Here is a 20,996-nt window from a genome sequence, read left to right on the forward strand (position 1 = left end):
GTAGCAATCGAATACGTGATTGTGTCCCAGATATTAAAGCCAATAAAAAATGAAAATACAACATGCATAGAACACAATCTTCCTAAACAAAGAATGCGTTTGCAGGTCAGTGCATCCTCAAGTGTCTACGATCTATTAAAGACGATAGTCTTTCTTGGGGACCTTCGACACAAAAATTTCGGTCTGTCTGTCTGTCCGTCTCTCTGTCCGTCTGTCCGCCCGCCCGTCCGCCCGCCCGTCCGTCCGTCCATCCATCCATCCGTCCGTCCATCCATCCATCCGTCCGTCCGTCCGTCCGTCCGTCCGTCCGTCCGTCCGTCCGTCCGTCTGTCTGTCTGTCTGTCTGTCTGTCTGTCTGTCTGTCTGTCTATACATTTGTCTGTTTGTCCACTCTTAATGGCACCAGGCATTTGAAACGACCGACCCCATACGCAGCGTCCACCATTGTTGCTCAAGGTTTAGCGTTCACACTTGTGTGATTGTCAATTAAAAAGCAATTATTGCACATGTCTGGGGCACTATAACAGTACGTATATATTTTGCATGTGCGTCTTTCACTAGAAAAGGCATACATAAGTAAATTTAAGAACCGTAGCGCTTATCACGGTGCGCTGACCATGCAGTGCTCGCACCAAAAGGCGAGTGTTTCCAACGCTTTGCTAAGACGACACGGTGGTGGCACCTACCCGTCGCCTTGCGTTCTACACCTTATCATCTCTGAGATGGGCGCGCACACTCGTCTCAGAGCCATGCGCTTTGTTTCTAAGAAAACTGCCAGATGGCGCTCATGTCTCACGTGTGACGTGGCTTGATACGCTCGTTCGCCTCCGCTGCACGCTCGAGGCACTGTAACGCCGAGCCACAGAACACCTACCAGCGCCTCCAGAATACCATTCACGAATTTTCTTGCGTAGAACATCAAATAAATGTTTTGTTCGCTCTCTCCACACACAAGACTATCGTCTTTCGATGACATTTGCAGATTAAATGCAGATACGGGGCCAATTTTTTTCTTCTCTATGCTTGCCATCGAAGACATCACCGTACAAGTTATTCGCACGTGTTTATTTTCTTTCTTGCTTCCTTGCTTGTGCGTGCGTGCGTGCGTGTGGGCGGGCGGGCGTGGGTGTACTATCGTACACTCAGCCACCTTTAGGAACATGCCAAAGAATATCTGAATCCTCTCGAATCCATGGAGTCAGTACACAGAGCACTCCACACTGTAATGTTTCGTAGAATGCAAAATCAAACGCCTTTTGCCATGCAATGTTACAATTCACATCGCGTCTTTACTGAGCACAAATTGCACATAAAAGGTGAGACGTGGCAAAGGCTCTGCCATTTAGACTTAGGTGAGTGTCTTCTTCGCTTAACGACGAGTAAATTGCATGATAATTTTCACTATGTATACAGTATCAATGGACAGCACGTGATAAAGAACACTTTGTCAATAAACTGGTTGATTTATTGATTTGAGCCCCGCCGCGGTGGTCTAGTGGCTAAGGTACTCGGCTGCTGACCCGCAGGTCGCGAGTTCGAATCCCGGCTGCGGCGGCTGCATTTCCGATGGAGGCGGAAATGTTGTAGGCCCGTGTGCTCAGATTTGGGTGCACGTTAAAGAACCCCAGGTGGTCTAAATTTCCGGAGACCTCCACTACGGCGTCTCTCATAATCATATGTTGGTTTTGGGACGTTAAACCCCACATATCAATCAATCAAATTTATTGATTTGATTTGATTTGACCACGCTGCAAAACGCGTCCTCGCCCCCAGTTCAAAACTGTTGCTAACCAAGGAGCACTCCTTTTCGAAAGGCTAATATACTGAGGAAAAAAAGCACGGGTGAGGGGCAAAGCATGTGGGGAAAGGTGTTTTAGCTCTTCTAACGTGAAACCAGGCGAAGGGAGAAACATGCAGTGTTTTTAGAGACATTTCTTTGGTAAAGCACTATATAGTTGTGCCAAACCTGAAACTTGGAAAGTAGGGAAGGGTGTGCCTGCCACACTAACGTGGTCAGTTATTTGTTGGCCTAACTGTTTTCTTCCTCATTTTAAGCGGACCAGTGGCGAGTAGTGGGATGTGTCCATTCTGGTGTGTATACCCATTCTGATGATGTACTGCGACGGCAGGAGACAATAGCAAGCCTAACCCATAAGACGGTGCTTTGCACCTAATGCAATTCCAAGCATTGCAAAGTGCGTCTAGGGCGCTTAAATTTTGCGTTATATTTACATTTGCTTCAAGAGGAGGAAGATAAGGAAGAGTCCTTGGTACATCCTTCTTCTTTAGCAAGCAGGCTGAATCACTACAGCGAAGCCGAACAAACCTGCAGAGATCCCATGCACGTCATGGGTTACATTCATTAAAGCCGTCAACGTGAGTAACGCAGGTGTTCGCCGAATTTTTTTAGCAATAAATTAGGTTTGCAATAGCCCGTTTGCTGCTAGCAAAACTGCTCGTATCGTACGACGGGATCCTCTGGACTGAATCATGTACCGTATCGAGCCAGCGAACTGAAGCGCCATACGCACTGCCTAATGCGAACATTTCGCTCGGCATGATTGTCTGTTAGAACAAATTAATTTTGTGTCTAACAAAGAAAAGAAGCCCTTGAATGTACTTTTCTTCCATTCATTACGTTTGATTCTTTTGCAAGTATAGTCGGGTCATCGGGTAAGAATGTTCACGACATTCTGTCATGATGGCCAAATCATGCACCGTAATGTTTACTTTTACGTCATGTGAATTTTTTCGACGCGGAAACGCTGGGCTAGTCGAGCATATCGGTTCGCTGAAAATTGTTGTTGTACGCGCGATTTGACCACAGACGCAATCCGCCAAAACTTAGCCATATACAGGTTCTCCTTCAAATAAGAAACACGAAAAAATCAAAGATTGGACCGGTGAATATAGTACGTTAAAGTTGTAGGCAAAGGCTCTTACGTACTGGAGAAACCGTCACGTCCTCCTCCGATGTTAGCAGATATGCTCAACGAAATGATCATAAGCAGCACCTTTGCTGTAGACATCACTAAGGGTCTTCCACTACCGGAAGTGTTGTTTTCATAGATTGCCTATGTACATCGCGAATCCGTCCGAATAAGCAAAACCAAAGCATTCGTTTCTTCAACGTCGTCATAGATACCATAGCTGATAGAGAAACTAAAGAAAGATTAAGCGATCAATATGGCTTTCTAGGAAAGCCATAATTGCAAGTCATTTGGGGATGTTTGCAATCCATTTGTTCTTGAGTTATCTCTTTTCATTTTTTTCAGTAATGTTGTGACGATCGTGTTTTGGTGCTACACTTCAATTTTACCTCGCCGCGGGCTTGTGTCAATCACTTTGTTGGGTCAGTGAACACTAAAGGCTAACAGCGGGAACGAAAAGTACCCCGTCTACTACGTACGTCGTTATATGTGTTTCTGACACGTGCACTCGTCACTTGCCAGGGTGAATATGCCTGCCCGAACTGTAACTGATACACTGCATGCTATCGACGTTTTAAAAGGTGCACATTTTAGGAGCAAACAAGTACACCGACCAGACTTCTCTATGGGTCAATGCGTAGGGGCGTTAAGACTACGTCACAAGATCTCGAAAAGAATGGTCCAGCGTTTTCTCTATTTTGATTGTACGATCCACGCTGCCTTCCTAAACTAAGTGCGCGATGAACGAGACATGACATGCACGCAAAAAAAAGAAAGAAAGAAAAATAGGTAATAATTGTTTTGTTTTTTTCGGAGCTCAGAGACGAGCCGATGGCACTTAAGTTTTAACAGTGTACAAAAAAAAGGTGCAGAGGGTGATTTCAAGCGTGTAGATGTCTTGTGTCACCCCGTGTGAGGAGAGAGAGAGAAATGTTTATTCTTACGGAAAAGCTGAGAGGTCGGCTTGAATCTATAGTATATATATGTTTTAGCCTGCTACGTGTGAGGAACTTGTCATTGTGCCAAACAAACAACTTTCGAAACTGTTTGGAGCGAAAGTATTGCACGACGTAAGCGCGGATCACTAACGTCACGAAATAAAAAAAAAGTACACTTGCGCGCTCTGTTACCCCACGTCAAGAACTGTAATGCATTTGTATCACGTAGTCCTATCATTCAGTGTCTACATTAGCAACAACTTTCTACTCCTCCTATATGATGTTTCTGACGTTGGCTCCATATAGGTTTCACGACATCATGATGTGCTGGTTTAGACTTCATTTTGCGTTGTAAATATTTATTGTTGTCGCTGTTTAAAGACGTGAGAGCACGTACTGTCACTTCAGTCGACTCTACGGAGGTCTTGTGAATAGTCGTGGCGTCGAAAAAAAAACATCTAAAGAGAGAGAAATATCGAAAGGTTTGGTGAAAGGCAGGGAGGTAAGTCAGTGGAAAATTTCCGACTCTCTACTCTACAAAAGCAGCTAAATGTGGGCATTCATATTCACGTGCGTATCGATCTCAGACACAATTCTGAAAACCTGACTAAGTCGTCCGGCTATATGAATTCTTCTAACCGCGTGCCTTTTGAATGAGCTGGCATTTGCGATTGTCGCTATCATTCGAAATCCAGACATCTCACACACGACATTATGACATGCCCGCTGAGGTACACATGGGAGAAGCACGCCAGGAATGCATTAGTGGAGCTCATTGATTTCTTTCGCCGACACTTTGACGACACGTGGGAAACACTTATGGATGACCTCGCGACCAGTTCGAGTCGAAGTGGGAAACAATGTTGAAAAAAAAACCGTAAAATGAGTATTGATCGAAAAGTATAAAGCGTGACATTGGAAGCTGTATAGTGCACCACGGGAGAAGAGCGATTTGTGCAGCAGTCATAAAAAAAATCGTTTTGTGGCTGAGTAGTGCATATCTATATATCGAGGCAGATGTGTCCTATATTTGATGTTGATGTACAGCTATCTTCGACTTGTTAAGCCACCGGAAAATTTTTTGGCTACGCAGATAATAAATTGAATATCTATATTCTTCCTATTTCGGCACATCACTGGCACACCTTTTGGGTAGCCACGCTCACAGTTTTCTTAAGAAAAACCACAGGGTTGCTTACACATTGCCTTACCACGACTCGAAGACGGAAGCCTCCTTTTTTCTTTCATCGTCTATTTTATCTCCCCCCCCCCCCAGAAGCTTGCTGCAACTAGCGTGATATTGCATTGCATCCGTGAACAGAGGCACCGGAAGATTTGCGCACCACACCTGGTTTAGCAGTGCTCCTGGAATCGACACACCTCTGACTAAACGGCGATGTCGTGCGGTGATGTAATACTGGTGTCACCGGGGCGTCACCATTTTTGGCAAGATGGCACGTCATGATAGCGTCATAAAGTGATGTCATCACTTGATTATTTTTAACAACTCGTCTCGACGACGCCACTTCGTGTTCATGGCTTTCGCGTTTGACAGGGCTTTCGCCTTGAGGTAAATACGCCCTCAAAATGCAGCCCTCTAGCTTTAGTGACATCTGGCACAAAGAAACATGCAGAGAGCCTTAGCGATAATAAGTGCACTCGCATCAATAGAGTCATAAAACAATAACTGATTCGCACGGGAAAATACACGTTACTGAACTATACGCACCAATCGCAGCTATACCGTGCCCAAAAATAACATTGGCGTCGAGGACATTGCCGTAACCGGGGAACAGGGATCCGGCGGCTGGAACTGAAGCTGTGTCAAAATACGCAGTGAAGCACTTCGTGTCATGCAGATAAATAACTTGGCGCATAGCAGGACATATGTTCAACCATGGCTAACGCTTTGGCTACTCACATGGCAGCACCGAAGCAATATTTGCTTGTTAACCTCCCTGTCCTTCCTCATTTATTCCTCCTCCTCCTCCTCCTCCTTGTTTGTTTTCAAGCCATCTGATCTTTGACCGTTACCGCCACTATGAGAGATTAGCAAAAAAATATGTTGCTAATTAGGCTTGATTCAGAATTGTATTTTAAAAAGATGAAATTTCAATTAAAAGAAAAAATATGCGAAAAATAATAATAATAAGCCGCTCGAAATAGGAGGAAAAAAAAAGCTTAACGGGCCCCACGCGTTCGCAGCTGCGACGACTCGTAAGCGAAAGCCATTATTCTTTTTCTTAATTCGGTGTACTAACCCAGCCCCGCTTTGTCCAAAAGCTTTTTGCACCGAATGTAGTTTTGCGTAGCCTCCACGATCGGAGGCATTCTGACGAGCTTTCTACGCCTGCCGTGGTTTTGCACTGCCTTCGTGATCGGTTCACCTTTGTCCAAGCTAATATGTGGTGTGATGACGTCATCCTACAACGTTAGGTCACACGACGTCATGATGACGTCAGAATGACTTCACGAATTTGGAGATAAGTGGCGTTGTGACGACGTCGTAATAACGTCATCACGTGATCGTGATTTTTTTATCTCATTCGTGTTGACGTCGCTGATGCAGGGCACCGGCGGTGAATTCATAACTTTAACGATAATTTTTATTGCTTTCGACGTAATAAAGAAATCGCTAACACTAGTGTTTCAAATGTTGGAAGAACTTTTGCGTACTTGTTTTATCGACACTGTTACGCTTCAGAATTAATTCAATGGCATGCGCAATAAATATTTCTCAGATTAGAAAAAGGAGTGGCTGTCATGTGTGCTGTACGGCAGAGCTAATTCATTTCAGCCACCAAAACCTGTGTTATATTTAGCGCATTCAGCTATCAACCCCTCTGGGATTTACAAATTATACATGTGTACTGTCCACAAGATCTCGCGATCTCTGAGCAGCCACTTCACTAAAAGCTGTTTTTTGTTTGTTTGTTTCAATCATCAGTTCACACTAAGCGTTTCATTCAGGAACCGCTGTTACCTCTATGTTTGACAGCTCGACCGGCCACAACTTTTCTCTGCCTCTCTCTTCTTGTTTTTTTTTTCTTTGCGCCTATCCGATGGTCCACGTCTAAAATCGAATGTGTGCTTCGAGGAACGGCGCACCGGACTTGACAGAGAGGAGAAATCGATGTGACAATCGGGCCGTGAATCGTGGGGCCGTCCACTTCATACTCGCGTCCGCTCATTCGCCTTTGAAGGGGTCTTCGCGGTTGAGAGCGATGACGCGGAGTGATTAGTTGAGCACGGTCGCCGCGAAGCCTCCTTTGTTGAACTAAATATGCACCGCGTACATATTTCAGCTACTGATTCATCCTTCGAATAGGATTTCGCATCGCTACCCCCCTTGTGATTTTTCTTTAGTCTTCATATAATCTGATTAAATTCGCTAGGTTATTTCCTGTTTTTCCACTAGTCTCCACCTGGGCTTCATAATTTTTTCTTTCGTGCGTCGCTGAGAATCAAATTTAGCTTCCATGTCGCTTCGATTTCCTTGCTGTTCCTTCTTATTTTTTTTTATCCCATCTTTCTTAGCGCTTCACGTGAGATTAAAGAGGCCCTTCGAAACCTTTATAGGTCCGCCGGACGTCTCTAACGAAGCGCCACGCGCGACCGAATCGTCGAGTGCGAAATATCATGAATGGAGAGGACCATATAACGCGATGACTACGCGTCGAAATTGGTTTTAGAAGTGGTCGAGCGTCGACGTCGGTATAATCGGCGTGGCAGCTCGCACCCGTGCTTGACTGGTCCGCCACTCCTGGCATTTTCAAGTGCGGCGCGCACACGCGAAACAGGAACGATAGGTAAAAGTTGCTGGAAGCGGGCAGGCCTTTAATGCGGGCGGTGGGCGAAGCGTATATAAGCCAGTAAGTAGCTCGTTTTGAACTGACGTATAGGTATTGGCTCCCCTTAACGCGTGTCGAACCGCCGCCACCAGTGGCACTCGAGTGGCTTTTCAGGGTGGCTCTGCCCTTAAAAACCCGCCGAACGCACTCCTTTATATAAAGAGAATCAAATCTCGAATAGAAGAGTCCTCAAAGAACGCAGGCGACGGGAAATCTCGCTGGAGAGGACGAAGATGAGCGCAAGCTTCGTTCGGGTCAATAAAATGATATAGATATTTGACTTTCTTTGCTTTTCTTATTTTTATCGAACCTGCGGAGTCGAGGTTCTCTCACGCTCCGTCGCCTCGCCTGATGAAGGTCGCCGCGGTCATCGAGTGTTGAGCAGCGCCACGCAATGTTCAGCTCGAGGGAGCCGGGCGAAATCGAGCTGCGCGTGCCGCAGGCACAATATTTTGCATCTAGCTCGCAAATTGCCTCGCGACACGCATTAGAGAAAAGCAACCGCTAATTACGAACACGTTCCAAGGGCGTAGCGATCAGTCTGCTCTTAGTTTTTTTTTTTTTTTTTCACCTGTGTATAGCGGTATAACGAGCTGACCCGCTGGTGATGACGAGTTCCTCGGTCGGTTCGTACCGCAACGAAGATAAGCGATCGATTAGCTGAGTGAGTGATGAGTGAGTGAATGAGTGAGTGTATGCATGTTCAATTTCCACAGGCGTGTGCAGGGTTGCCCATAAGATGGGGGAAGGGGAGTTTAATCGCAGCGTCTCACCCTTTTTCCAAGCCCTCCCGCAAAGGTCTACGGTCAGAAGACAATGGCTTGTGGCACCTACTCCCCCCACCCTCCGTGCGTACGCGTGAGCCCATTCCCTCACCTTCTCACTCTCAAGTATTAAACGTAGCGGTCAAAGGCAAAAAGAGGCTTGTATGCAGTGCATATCGCTGGCTATTAAAGGTATATCAATTTCTAAGAACCGTATACTTATCAACGTTGGTTTTTCGTTTTCTATATCATTTCCCTCTTATGTTGCCTTGGAGAAAATCGTACGTACCGCTCGGCATGATGGATGAGATGAATTGATAAAGTTGCATAGTCATCATCATCATCATCGTAATTAACCTGAGTACGCCCACTGCTAAGCAAAGGCCACTCTCATGTTCTGACAATCAATCCGGTCCTATATATACGCTTGCCGCAGCCACGCTACACCCGCGAAATTTTCAATCTGATCTGCCCACCTATCTTTCTGTCTTCCCTTCGTTTGCCTTCTCTTGGTATCCCGTCTATTACTCTTAATTACCGACGGTCATCTTGCCTGCATGCTATACATTCCCTGCCCATTGCAGAGTAAACAAACTTAAAATCTACAGTCCGAGACGACGAACTTGTACACGCTCTCTCATTCGCCGAACACGTCATCTTCTTACGTCTTTCATTATTGACCGAGTTCTCGCAGGAACGTTCATAGACGCAACATGTAAATAGCTGTCGGAACAGCATGGTCTCACAGAAAGTACACCCGCTAAAACTTGTTTCACTAAAGTCACGTAGGAAGAGCTATTCAATGCTTTCGTCTGATGCGTACAAGTTGAGTCCGGGTATGAAATAAAGATCCACCATGTACTTTGTTCTGAGTCTATAGTGCTATAGCTAAGGCTAAAGGACGTGAATGAACAGACTTATCACGCGACTGCTGATGTGCTTATAAGGCGTGAGTTGTCGTTAGTTGAGCCTCAAATGCCTGCCTTGGCATTTCAACATTTTATAACGTATGTCACTTTATGCAGAATTACTCAATAATTTCGCCAATGTGGTGAGTCATATATTTCAAATCATCACCTACAGGTCGTGTTCTGGGTACCGACGAAAAGCATACCTGGCATGTCGGGCCGGTATGTATTATCAAACGTAATATTCATTTCATTGATGCACAACCGCTAAATTAGATTTCTTTCACTCTTTCATTCACTATAGGGTGTTTAAAACACAGCTCGACATAAAGTGTTACATTATTTTATCACGTAATTGATTTACCTAGGTTGTTAATCTCCCCTAGTTTCACTAATTCTCCTGCTTCTTCCCTTTTCTAATACAACCAAATAGGCAAGCTTAAAGCACCACAAACAAAAAGAGGTAACAGATCGCTGTTTCCCTGTTCACAATATTTCACCTTGTCACAGTAGGTCAGTTCAACTAGGCGTCAGCCAACCAAAACGCTTTCATACGCTCTTTTAATGGAGCCACGCACACCGTAAGAAGTCACAGAACTTGCTGGTTGGGCACTGAGTTTATTTACGAATAGTTTTGGAAATGTCGTATATTTCGCCTGCTTCCCAAATTCTCCAATAAATGCGTGTGTCAAGGATTACATAGGCGACACAGAACGCGCTTTCCCTTGAGCGTGGCCTGATGAGCACCGAGAAGAGAAAATGCCGAGCTGCGACAAGTGGAGGAAAGAATAAAAGGCACAGCGAAGGCGAACACAAAAGCCGCAGTTCATCTCGAAACACGCGGAAGATGAAGAATGTTCCAGCTGCGGTTGAATACAGGTGGGATAGTCGCACCAACGGAGCGGCAGTATCACTTTTTTTTCACATCTCAGTAGGTGTTAGGCTCATCTTGCCAGATCACCTATGTTTCAATATCGATGCCCTGAGCGTGTACGGGACCTCTGAAGGACGATTTAAAGTGAACGAATCCCAATGTTCATGAAGTTATTGAGAAATTTCTGCACTAATTTACTCAGTGTTCTTTGGTGGATTTAATGCAGGTTAAGCGCAGTCACACTCTTTGGCAGTTGTTCGCACTCTTTTTAATATGGTGAACCTGAGACGATTACTTTTTTTCTCATCTAAAAATTTATAATTGTTTGATAAGCGCAGCGGTCGCTGCAGGTCTATTGTATCCATAACTTTGCGGAAATAGTATACGATGGGTCTTTTAATGTTGTTGTTGTTGTTGTTGTTGTTGTTGTTGTTGTTGTTGTTGTTGTTGTTGTTGTCGTTGTTGTTGTTGTTTGTAACGTCAGTGAAAGTAGCGTTTTGTACGTGCTATAGTAGCTAACTTTCGACAATTGAAATCTGGCGAAAGAAGGCAACGAAACACAAGCGCCGCATTTATATACGCTGAACACACATGCAATGATATACACGCGTTTACCTGTGCATTGCACAAAAAGCTAACACTTCTCCTTTTTTTTAAATGCGTGAGCGGCTTCATGAAAAATGCAGCTACCAAGCTGTGCCTGTGCTATGCAGTCACGTTTAGCACAACCTATGGGTCATAAAACACCCCTATTATTATAAAATTTTGTTATTAGCCTACTGTTTCATGCACCAGAAGTGGGATGTGCGTCCGCACGCACACACACACACTTTCATACATACATAGATACATGCACGCATACATACATACATACATACATACACGCATACATACATACATACATACATACATACATACATACATACATACATACATACATACATACATACATACATACATACATACATACATACATGCACGCATACATACATACATACATACATACATACATACATACATACATACATACATACATACATACATACATACATACATACATACATACATACATACATACATACATACATGCATACATACATACATACATACATACATACATACATACATACATACATACATACATACATACATACATACATACAGAAAATTCTCTTGTTATAATTGATAGAATTATTAAGATTACAGAATACTTGGATAGCCTTTCAGCCTTTCAGCACGAGTGGTGTACGTTGACATTGCTCACCGCTTTAGTCACGCTCATACAATTTGATGTCTGCGAAGCCCAGTCGGAACAGTGAAGTGGTGGTGGTAAAAACTTTATTAGTAACTCCGGCAAATTCGTGGCCTAGCCCTAAGGCTTCCCCCGAGGAGGACCGGAGACTCTGTCTCCTCACCGCCTCAAGGGCTTGCTGGATGAACCACAGTTGATCCTGGAAATAGGAGCTGCGCAGCGCGGCCGTCCAACGTGTCTCAGCTTCATCTGTGGAGACTGCATTTTGTTCTGCTAAAAATGCACATTCCCAGAGAATGTGCCTAAATGATGTTCGAGTTCAGCCGCACAATTTGCAAGTATTATCTGGATAGACGTCTGTATATGGCCTCCTAAAATGAATGGGGCTGGGGAAGGTCTGGATTTGTAATTGTCTCCAATCTGATCTACCGCTTAGGATCTGTCGAGTTTGGAGCTTGGTGGTGGATAAATATGCCTAGATTTTCTATAAAAAATCGTGATGTCGTAGTATCGGGTCATTCAGCCCTCCACTGGATGTCGATCCCCTTTAGAGGACAGCTTTATAACATTTCGTCTCTGACAGCATCTCGGAAGCGCAGCGTTTCGCGATGCGGTCGCTCCGATCGCGTGTAGCGGTCCGCGCGGGCGCGCATCATTTCTCGTCGCGAGCGAGCCGAGGCGTTGACGGTACGTGCGGAATTTCGTGTCCCGGGGTCCAGGCCAGAGGCTTCCAACCACGGCCCCCTCGGGCCGCGAACACAAAATCCCGGCATTCGCGCCTCTCTCCTGCGCCGGTCGCATCGTCGACGCCAGGGGGCGCGAGCAGCGGGACACGAATGCCGCGAACAAAGGGGAAAAGTAAGAACGCTTGGACGGTGGCTATAAGATGGGATGCCGCCGACGTGGCTCTGGAATTAGCTGGTCATCAATTATTTTTCCCCGCTCGTGTGTGTGCGCGTGCAAGAGAGGGAGCACGGCGGCATGGGCATGGCCGCGGTTGCCCTGAAGAATGCGCCGACCGCGGGTGTGTTGCTTCCCCGGGCATCATTTGTGTTTGGGGAGGAGCAGGCGCCAAGTAGCGGCATTTCTTCCGGCAGTCACCATATCTGCCAGAGCCCCCCCCCCCCCCCGCTCACTACCACTGAACATGAGTAGAAGAAGCGGGGCCAGGACGCAGACAAAAAGTAATTTTGGATATGGTGAAGAGAAGAAAAAAAAAGGAGTGGAGATATGTGCTATGCAAAAGGAGATAATCGTCGATAGAACTCGCCAGAAACATTGTTGAAAACGAGAGTGACAGCAAGTTTTGCGAAATGTGTCTCACCGTAACGCGCAAACTTTATCGCCTCGTGATGACACGTAGTGTATACGTATATTTATGGCAAAGGTGCGTCGATCTCGCGCCCGTGTGGGCACAGGACACCACTGGTCTTGCTGACTCGGAAGTCAACTAGTGCGGTGCACCGTACAGGTGCAATAGATGTCCACCTTTTCGCGTCACCTTCTCTTTGTTCTCATGCATGCACTCAATCTTTAATGCTCCCGAAATGTGGGGAGACAAAATGTGAAAATATATGAGCGCATGAGGTGTAGAAGAAGGAAAACAGTTGACAGAAAATATTCTCACTTGAAACTGCAGTTTTGTTTGCGAAATTCTTTGCACGACAACACCGAAACACGCATGCTCAAGCGAATATCACCAGAAAACGTCACCACCCCCCAATGTTTGCTCGACGCTGTTGTGTACTGTCGACACGGCAATGCCGAACCGTTAGGCCAAGAGGCTGTCCACCCAAGTAGCACAAAACTACCAAACACGTCATTTTTTTCAGCGCCGACTAATTGTCGCCCAGTTGTCACGTTAGGAAAAAAAAATAAGGTACTGGCTCACGACTTCTTCGCGGTACTTCGACAATCTGTTGCGTTGCAACCTATCAATTCCATTGTAACAACTGCGACGATGCATCGTCGAACACATCAGTTCCATAAAACTATGCTCAATAGCTGCACATGTTGTGACCAAATCTATGGCTTTTTGAACGTAATTGCCAGCTTGCACACCAACGCTTTCACACGCAAGCACACAACGAACAAGTGAGAAACGCGGCGCCACAGGCACGGTGGTACTCTGGACGCGCTACCCGCACTTCGGCGTTCATTTGAAGGTCGAGCTAGTGTCGCGCCTCGCGAGCACTCGCTGAAATGGTGCTGCATGAGTTCAGCTCTAGCTGCACTGTCATCTGAACTGCCTGGAACTGGCTCACGCAGTGCAAGGCAAACCAAACGGGGGGGGGGGGGGGAGGGTGTGTTTATGTTTGGAAAAAGGAAAAGAAAAGTGAGCCCCGCAACTGTCTGCATCAGGGTGCGACACGTCAGCAGTAGCCCACAAGGGATGGGGGTGAGGAGAAATTAAAAGGATAGGAATAAAGGTGTAGAGAAAGAGAGATGAGGGAAGCCAGAGAGAGCGACGACAAATCGAGGGGATAGGAGAGATAGGAAAGGTGGAAACATGGTCACAGGAGTCCGAGGACGGGGCACCACTTGCGAGAGCTCTTGTCGACGTCAGGAGATGGCGTAGAGCAGGTCCAGTCAGTCAGAGCTACACTGTCGTCGGAGGTCGGCGCCAGGAGGTGACGTAGGGTGAGCCCAGCCGGCCAGAGCTACGCTGACGCCGGAGATCGCACGGAATCCAGCGAGCGAGTCCGCAAACCAAATGGTCCTTATAGCTACCCACATAGAAGTAGATTGTTCGCTGGGTTTATGTGCTAGAAAACGTTTCTTTATTTCGTTCGCATACTTTTCGTCGCTCTGCCCCCTGAAACGATTGTTGTGGCAAAGTGTCTTCCGTTGTTTGCAAGCTTGCCGCCGTCATTTCCCTTTACGTCAAAATATTCAGAGCTCTGCAGAGTATTTCACCGCGCAGCTTAGATATGCCATGTATACACTGTTATAAAGTACGTGCATTCATGTTCGCAGCAGTTACGCCGGCGCGAACAGGAGCAACTTCGTACCATGGAAAACCTCGAGTTATAGGTTCACTAGTGATAAAGGAATGAACTCCGGTCTTGTTTAGAGCATGGTTCGCCATAATCATTTTCTCAGACGCGTGAACTCCGACGACAACTGCCAGCGCATGACACACGCTGTACTGTTTACTATCCATGCCTGTCGGTTCTCGGTTTCGGGCATTCTTACTCGAGTCGCTGAAATTTCACTGCTGGCACCGACTCCTTCGCGTCCATCCCTGTTTGTGGTGTGGGATCACAAGGCAACAGAAACTACTAGCGTTCCCTAAGGGCGCAATCACAAACGCGAGACGTTTCGCGCACAGAGTAAGGGCCAAACCTCATAAGCGCGAAAATGCACGCGACAGCGGCGAGCGACGCTATGAGCGACGAAACAGGGCGTTCGCGCGACGTGTCGCGTGCTCGTTTTCGCGCGATCGCTCGGTTCTCCAGATTTGGAAACCGTCGCTCATCGCCCGGAAGTGCTGGGCTCAAGCAGCCAATAGCGAAATACCGGAAAAGACAGACTACATAGGTGCACGTGACCCTGCCCGAGTCACGTATGCGCAACAAGAAATAACGCAATGTTTATTACGCATGTGCATATAAAAACGTGCTGCAAAACAATAATAAACACTTTCCGTTTCATTACACAACAATATATCTTATTTTTAAATTGCATACCGCTCGCTACGCGGTTTTCTTGGTGCGAGTAGACGGCATTATGCCAGCAACAGTGGAGTTCGCTCGCCGAAGCTGTCGCGTGAATGAGGTTTGCCTGCGCTAGCGACTGATCGCGCGAAGCCGATCTACGTCGCGTCGCTCGTCGCTGTCGCGTGCATTTTCGCGCTTATGAGGTTTGGCCTTAAGATACTGGACGAACGCAACCTTAAAAGCGGGGGAAAAACGAGCGCTAGTGTTTAAAGCGGAACTTAACCAGCTGACATATGTGATTCTTATGCGATCCTTAAAGAGAAAAGAAGAGAAAAGTGAGCCCCGTAACTGTCTGCATCAAAGTGCGACACCCTCAGCGGTAGGTCACGAGGGACGGGGGTAAGGAGGGATTAAAAGGATAGGAATAAAGGTATAGAGATAGAATGGGGGAAGGAGAGAGCGAGCCGCAGGGAGAGTGAATGACAGAAAACGACGGAAGTAAAGGGGAGATAGGAAAGATAGACACGGTCGCAGGAGTCCGAGGACGGGGCACCGCTCAGCGAGAGCTCTTGGCAGGAGATGGCGTAGGGCGAGCCAGTCGGCCAAAGCTGCGCTGTCGTCGGAGATGGCGGGGGCGCAACCGGTCGGCACCTAATCTAGAGAGCGAGACCCAGCCGACATATAACGTCACTAAAGTTCTCGTTTCTCGCATGCCCAAACTTTGCTGAGTGCGTTCCTTTCTAGCAATGCGAAGTCAACCCATTGAAATACGCTGCCATACACGTAATGGTGGGTAGTTCGTTTTCTGTGTCAATTAACGCCCTTCTGTGAGACTCGATGGCCTCACCGAAACGCTGTGACGTAACGCTTGATGATTATTTTTCGAAAGGCGACACAGCTCCCAGTGCACACTCGACAACTGGTGAAGCTACAACATCCAAAGAAGCGGTTCCCAGCTGTAGTTCTGCACTGCCTGACTATTACTCGTGTGGCGAAAAAACTTCTGAAAACCGGTGGGAGCATGATGAATGCACGGAAACCACGATTCCTCACAACCACATTGGTCTTCACCTGTTTAACCGGTCAAGAAGCCAGGAGTTGCAGCACGATAAGACTAAAGGACGCTTTCTACAGACGTCATGGAAACCATCCGCTAACTACAGCGTTTTCTCAGTTGATAAGCGGAAACTGGAGCTCCAACTTCACCGGCATGAAATATTTTCCTGGCTGGTGCTGTATTTCAAAGATGTGTGCCTTTTGTAAAAGAAAGTCAAGGCAAGGGGACTAATTAAATACTTGGTGCAACCACTCAAGCTTGCATGTAACAGTTCTCGTAAATTTTGGAATACATCTGGCATATAATATAACATGTAATGCGCAGTACAATTGTCTTGTCAATTGAAAAAGACAATCAACAGTATTTCGCTGTGTCAGGTGCCTCCTTGCAGCTTGAAACATTGCTTGCACAGTTTATTTCATTTCTTCTAAAAATAACGGTTACTCTGTATACTGTACCTAATTTTACTTAACATGTCCACGTCCACCCATGGATTTTCTTCATTCTGTACATTTATTGTTGTGCGTTCTCGCTAGTTGCAGTAATCGCTCGGTGTGCCCTTCCAGTCGTGCCAATCGATGTAAAGGGACAAACAGATGAAGCGAATCCGTATAAATATTCTTAATTCGTCGTACGTTTTTAAGCTCAGCCATGTTCCTTATTCTTGCGCTGTTTGCCACACTGCTGAACAATAAAACATGTTCTCACTACAGCTGCCCACCCTGCATTTCTGATTACACTGTTTGACTTTTACGAGCACCAACTTTTTATTAATCAGCATAAGTTACATGTTGAGTATGTTAGTAGGTCTTTCTAAGGCTGTAATTGGCTTACACGTTTGCCTGTGTCAATAGACAACAATTTGGAGTGCCTTTAGCCGTTAGGGCATAGTAAATATATGTATCAACGTATTGTACACTCGCATATAAGCGAAGTTCGGTGGATAAACCAGATAATCTGTCGCGCGCGTGTGTGTGTGTGTGTGTGTATGTGTGTGTGTGTGTGTGTGTGTGTGTGTGTGTGTGTGTGTGTGTGTGTGTGTGTGTGTGTGTGTGTGTGTGTGTGTGTGTGTGTGTGTGTTTAGATGTCAGCATAACTTGCGATGGTTCAATAGAAATGTTGTTCTCTGGCTTGAGTTTATCTTTGCACACGTACGAAGAGTCACACTCTAATATGCTTGAACATGGCCTATCGGACCTTGGAACTGTGTCTGATTTTTTACCATTAAAACGAATCCCTGCCTCGGGAAAATTATAGTAGTGATCGACTCCGGCGAGATCTTGTCCGGCGGGTACACGTATGACCATCGCTGCAGCACAGCATTAATCCCGTCGACTAGTCAACTTACCACGCTCGCTGCTGAGATTCCTGCCAAAATCCCAGAATGACAAAGCCTTGTCAAACACGGCGACATGTTTTCTCTTGTGCACACATTATTCACTGCAAAAGCGCCCAGGAATGACATCGTGACAGATAGTAGCACCGGGTCATGTTAGCACGAAGCGATGAAAATAAAAACTGAGTAAGTGGCCGGGAGGCGGGGAGGGGGGTCCTCGCGAAAAATTTCAGGGGGGGGAGGTGAACCCCTCAACCCATCCCCCCCCCCTTGGCTACGCAACTGACCAATACTATTATCATTTGCTGAGTGGAGCTTAGAACGGCACGCGCGGTTCACATCATCCTGATGCATCTAGCAACGTTAGGCTCTACCTATATAAAAGAAAAGGCGTAGCTTGTCCTGGAGGCAATGCTACAGAGACAGCGGAACTTATGGGCATCTAGGTAGTCCTGGCTGTTGCTGTTTGGCTTGATTTTGCAAGCTCCCTTTCTCTCTTTTTGTCTCTATTTATTTCTTGTGGCCCCACGATGCCACGTTTACCTTACCCCACTCACCTTAGCAAGAGATCGCTATACGATATTCATCTGATGTTATGGGCCGGCTCACGTGGGGAACCCGGGGAACGAGGCGGCCCACAAACGTGCTGGAGGAGTGTTCAGCCGAGCGGTAGGACTGGCCTCTGATTGGGTGGACCATGGTAAAGCTTGTGCTAGCGTTTATAAATCTATAAACGTGTGCCTTGAAATCAGACCATGGGCGGTTGATGGGTAAACAATAACATAATAACCGGAAATATGAGAAAACTAGCCGGAAATTTGCAGCCAACTTCAGCAAAGGCCAGCGAAAGTAACAGAAAGGTAGCCACGCATGTTCATAAACGACTGCAACAATATTATTTAAATGAATAAATACGAAATACTTACGGTGGAAATACAGATAAGCGCGTACAGCTTGAGCCTTTCTGTTGCGAATACGTTATCCTGATAACCACTGGATAACCACTGGTCATTAAGGGTAGCTGACTGGATTCCCAAAGAAGGCAAACGCACGAAGGGGAGACAGGAAGTTAGGTGGGCCGATGGGATTAAAAAGTTCGCAGGTATAACGTGGCAACGGAAAGCACAAGACCGGGTTGATTGGCGGATCATGGAAGAGGCCTTTGCCCTGCAGTGGGCGTAGTCAGGCTGATGATGATGATTATATGTTATTGTAATGCTTATTTTTCTAATCACTGCTTACCACGCGGTCACTTGACGGAAACGCACGACGTCTGTTCCTTCGAGCGGCCGTGCCGTGTCACCGCTATGTTGCCGTCGCTGGAGTTCCCATTTGGCATGCAATTGCGATAAGAGATTGCTCACTAAAATGTGTTCGTAAAATATACAGCCACGCTTTAACCTACCTGCGGAACGCACTCTCGTAAACGTTTAAAAAAGTGCATGCACCCAAAATTAGATGTAAGTCCTCAGATATCGCATTTAATTTAATGTAAATGCTTTCGAGTTATCCACAGTGGATTCAGCTCACCCCTTGTTTACAGCACCTTGTTGTAGCTCTTTCCGCTGGTCTGTTGCTGAAACCACTGTGCATGGGTTTTTAAACTATAGATAATGCGCTGACTAATGAAACTCTATGGCGCTGACATAGTACGCTTAGCACCATGGAATGTGAAAACTTCAGAGGCTGTGCTCAAGTGCTAAAACTTGGCGTCAGATTTCAACAGTCTCACGATGCTTCGTAAAAGCTATATCTTTGCATATTACTTTGTTTATTTCATTTAGTACAGCCTTGGATTTCTATGACCACCGCCAACTAGCTGAGACAACAACGCTAAGTGCCCTTCAATCGAAACGAAACCGAAACCTCAGTTGTTTTAAACACCTATTGTGTGGCGCTGCCTTCGAGTCGTTTTTCTTTGTTTTTTTTATTTTTTATATACTAAGGTTAGAACGGAAAATATGCGTTTACCCGTTACAACTTACAAAGGGCAAAGAGACAAATCATCACCATCATCATCATCACCAACATTAAGATCATCTGTTGTCGTGCGGTGTTGTGGCTACACTGTAACCGCGGCTAATACATGCGTCCTGAACGCGTATTTCGCGATGGCTGTTGTAGAAAACGACGAAGACATTATCAAGAGAACGCAATACAAAGCTAAATTCAAACTAAAAGTAATCGCGTTGGCTGAAAAGGTGGGAAACCGCTGTGCGGGCTGCCGATACGCTGTGTCGGAACGTAACGTCCGAAGGTGGCGATTGGACAAACATCGACTTCAGCATTGCCGTTCGGATCAAATCTCTTTCCGAGGGCCCAGATCAGGCAAGCTTTCATTCATTGAAACTGAGTTGGCTGCCTTTGTTGTTGCGAGCCGCAAGAAAGGTGTTAAGGTGACATGGAGCATGGTCGCAAACAAGGCGCGTGTGCTGGCCACCGCGTACGGTGTTTCACAGGACACGTTTTGTGCATCCAGAGGTTGGATGAAGCGCTTCATGACCAGGCAGGGCCTCATCGTTGGTGCCACCAAAAGCCCGCTGACGCCACGATACCCTGTCTTCTCCAAGAATCGCACCGAGAAGTTCGCTCTTTCCCAAATCGGAATAGGGTGTCAAGTGGCCCTGTATTTCGACAAACCCGCAGAATTCTTAAACGTCGATGACGTGGACTGCGAGTATGAATCGTCGAGGGTTGTGAACATTGTGCTGTCTTGTACGGCAGACGGCCAAAAACTGCCCCTCTACGTCGGCTTGAAGGAAAGTCTTCAAGACATTTCAATGTTTCCCAGTAACGTTCATGTAAGTAGTCATAATTATCAGTTCTTCTTTGCTTAGTCTATTGCTTTACAAATAGAGCAAAGTAGACTAGTGTTCAATTGCAACGTCTCTAAATGCACATTTCTGTTGTCACCTTACCTTGGTTTGTTTTTTCCTGAATCAATCTGACAGGTGCGAACATTTACATTTGCCACGGCCCCTTACAAAGGCAGTGGCACTGGAGGTTGCATCGAGCATTTAGCTGGTTGTTATGTGGCGTTTTGTTTGCCTTTTCTTTCTACAGAATCGTCATTTTATTACATATTTGTGGCACAGCTTACTAATTTTGTGTGCACTTTTTCTTTTTGGCATCAGGTGCGACATGTTACGGATGACAATGATGTTCTTCACGACTGGGTTCAGACCATCTGGCTGTCACAGTGTGGCCCGCAGTCTATGAGAAGATCAGTGCTCATTGTGGACAGCAGCAGCCCCATGGCTGATCCAAGGGTGCATCGCATCCTTATTGACAAGGGCACACAAGTGCTCGAGGCACCAGGACTCTTTAATACCGTTTACACCAGTTTTCTGTCTACACTGATGGCCATTTACACTGACTGGATTGTAGGTGACGGACTTTGGAGGCCAAGACATGCAGCAACCTGGCT

Source organism: Rhipicephalus microplus, unplaced genomic scaffold (assembly GCF_043290135.1).
Source record: "Rhipicephalus microplus isolate Deutch F79 unplaced genomic scaffold, USDA_Rmic scaffold_83, whole genome shotgun sequence".
Lineage (NCBI taxonomy): Eukaryota > Metazoa > Arthropoda > Arachnida > Ixodida > Ixodidae > Rhipicephalus > Rhipicephalus microplus.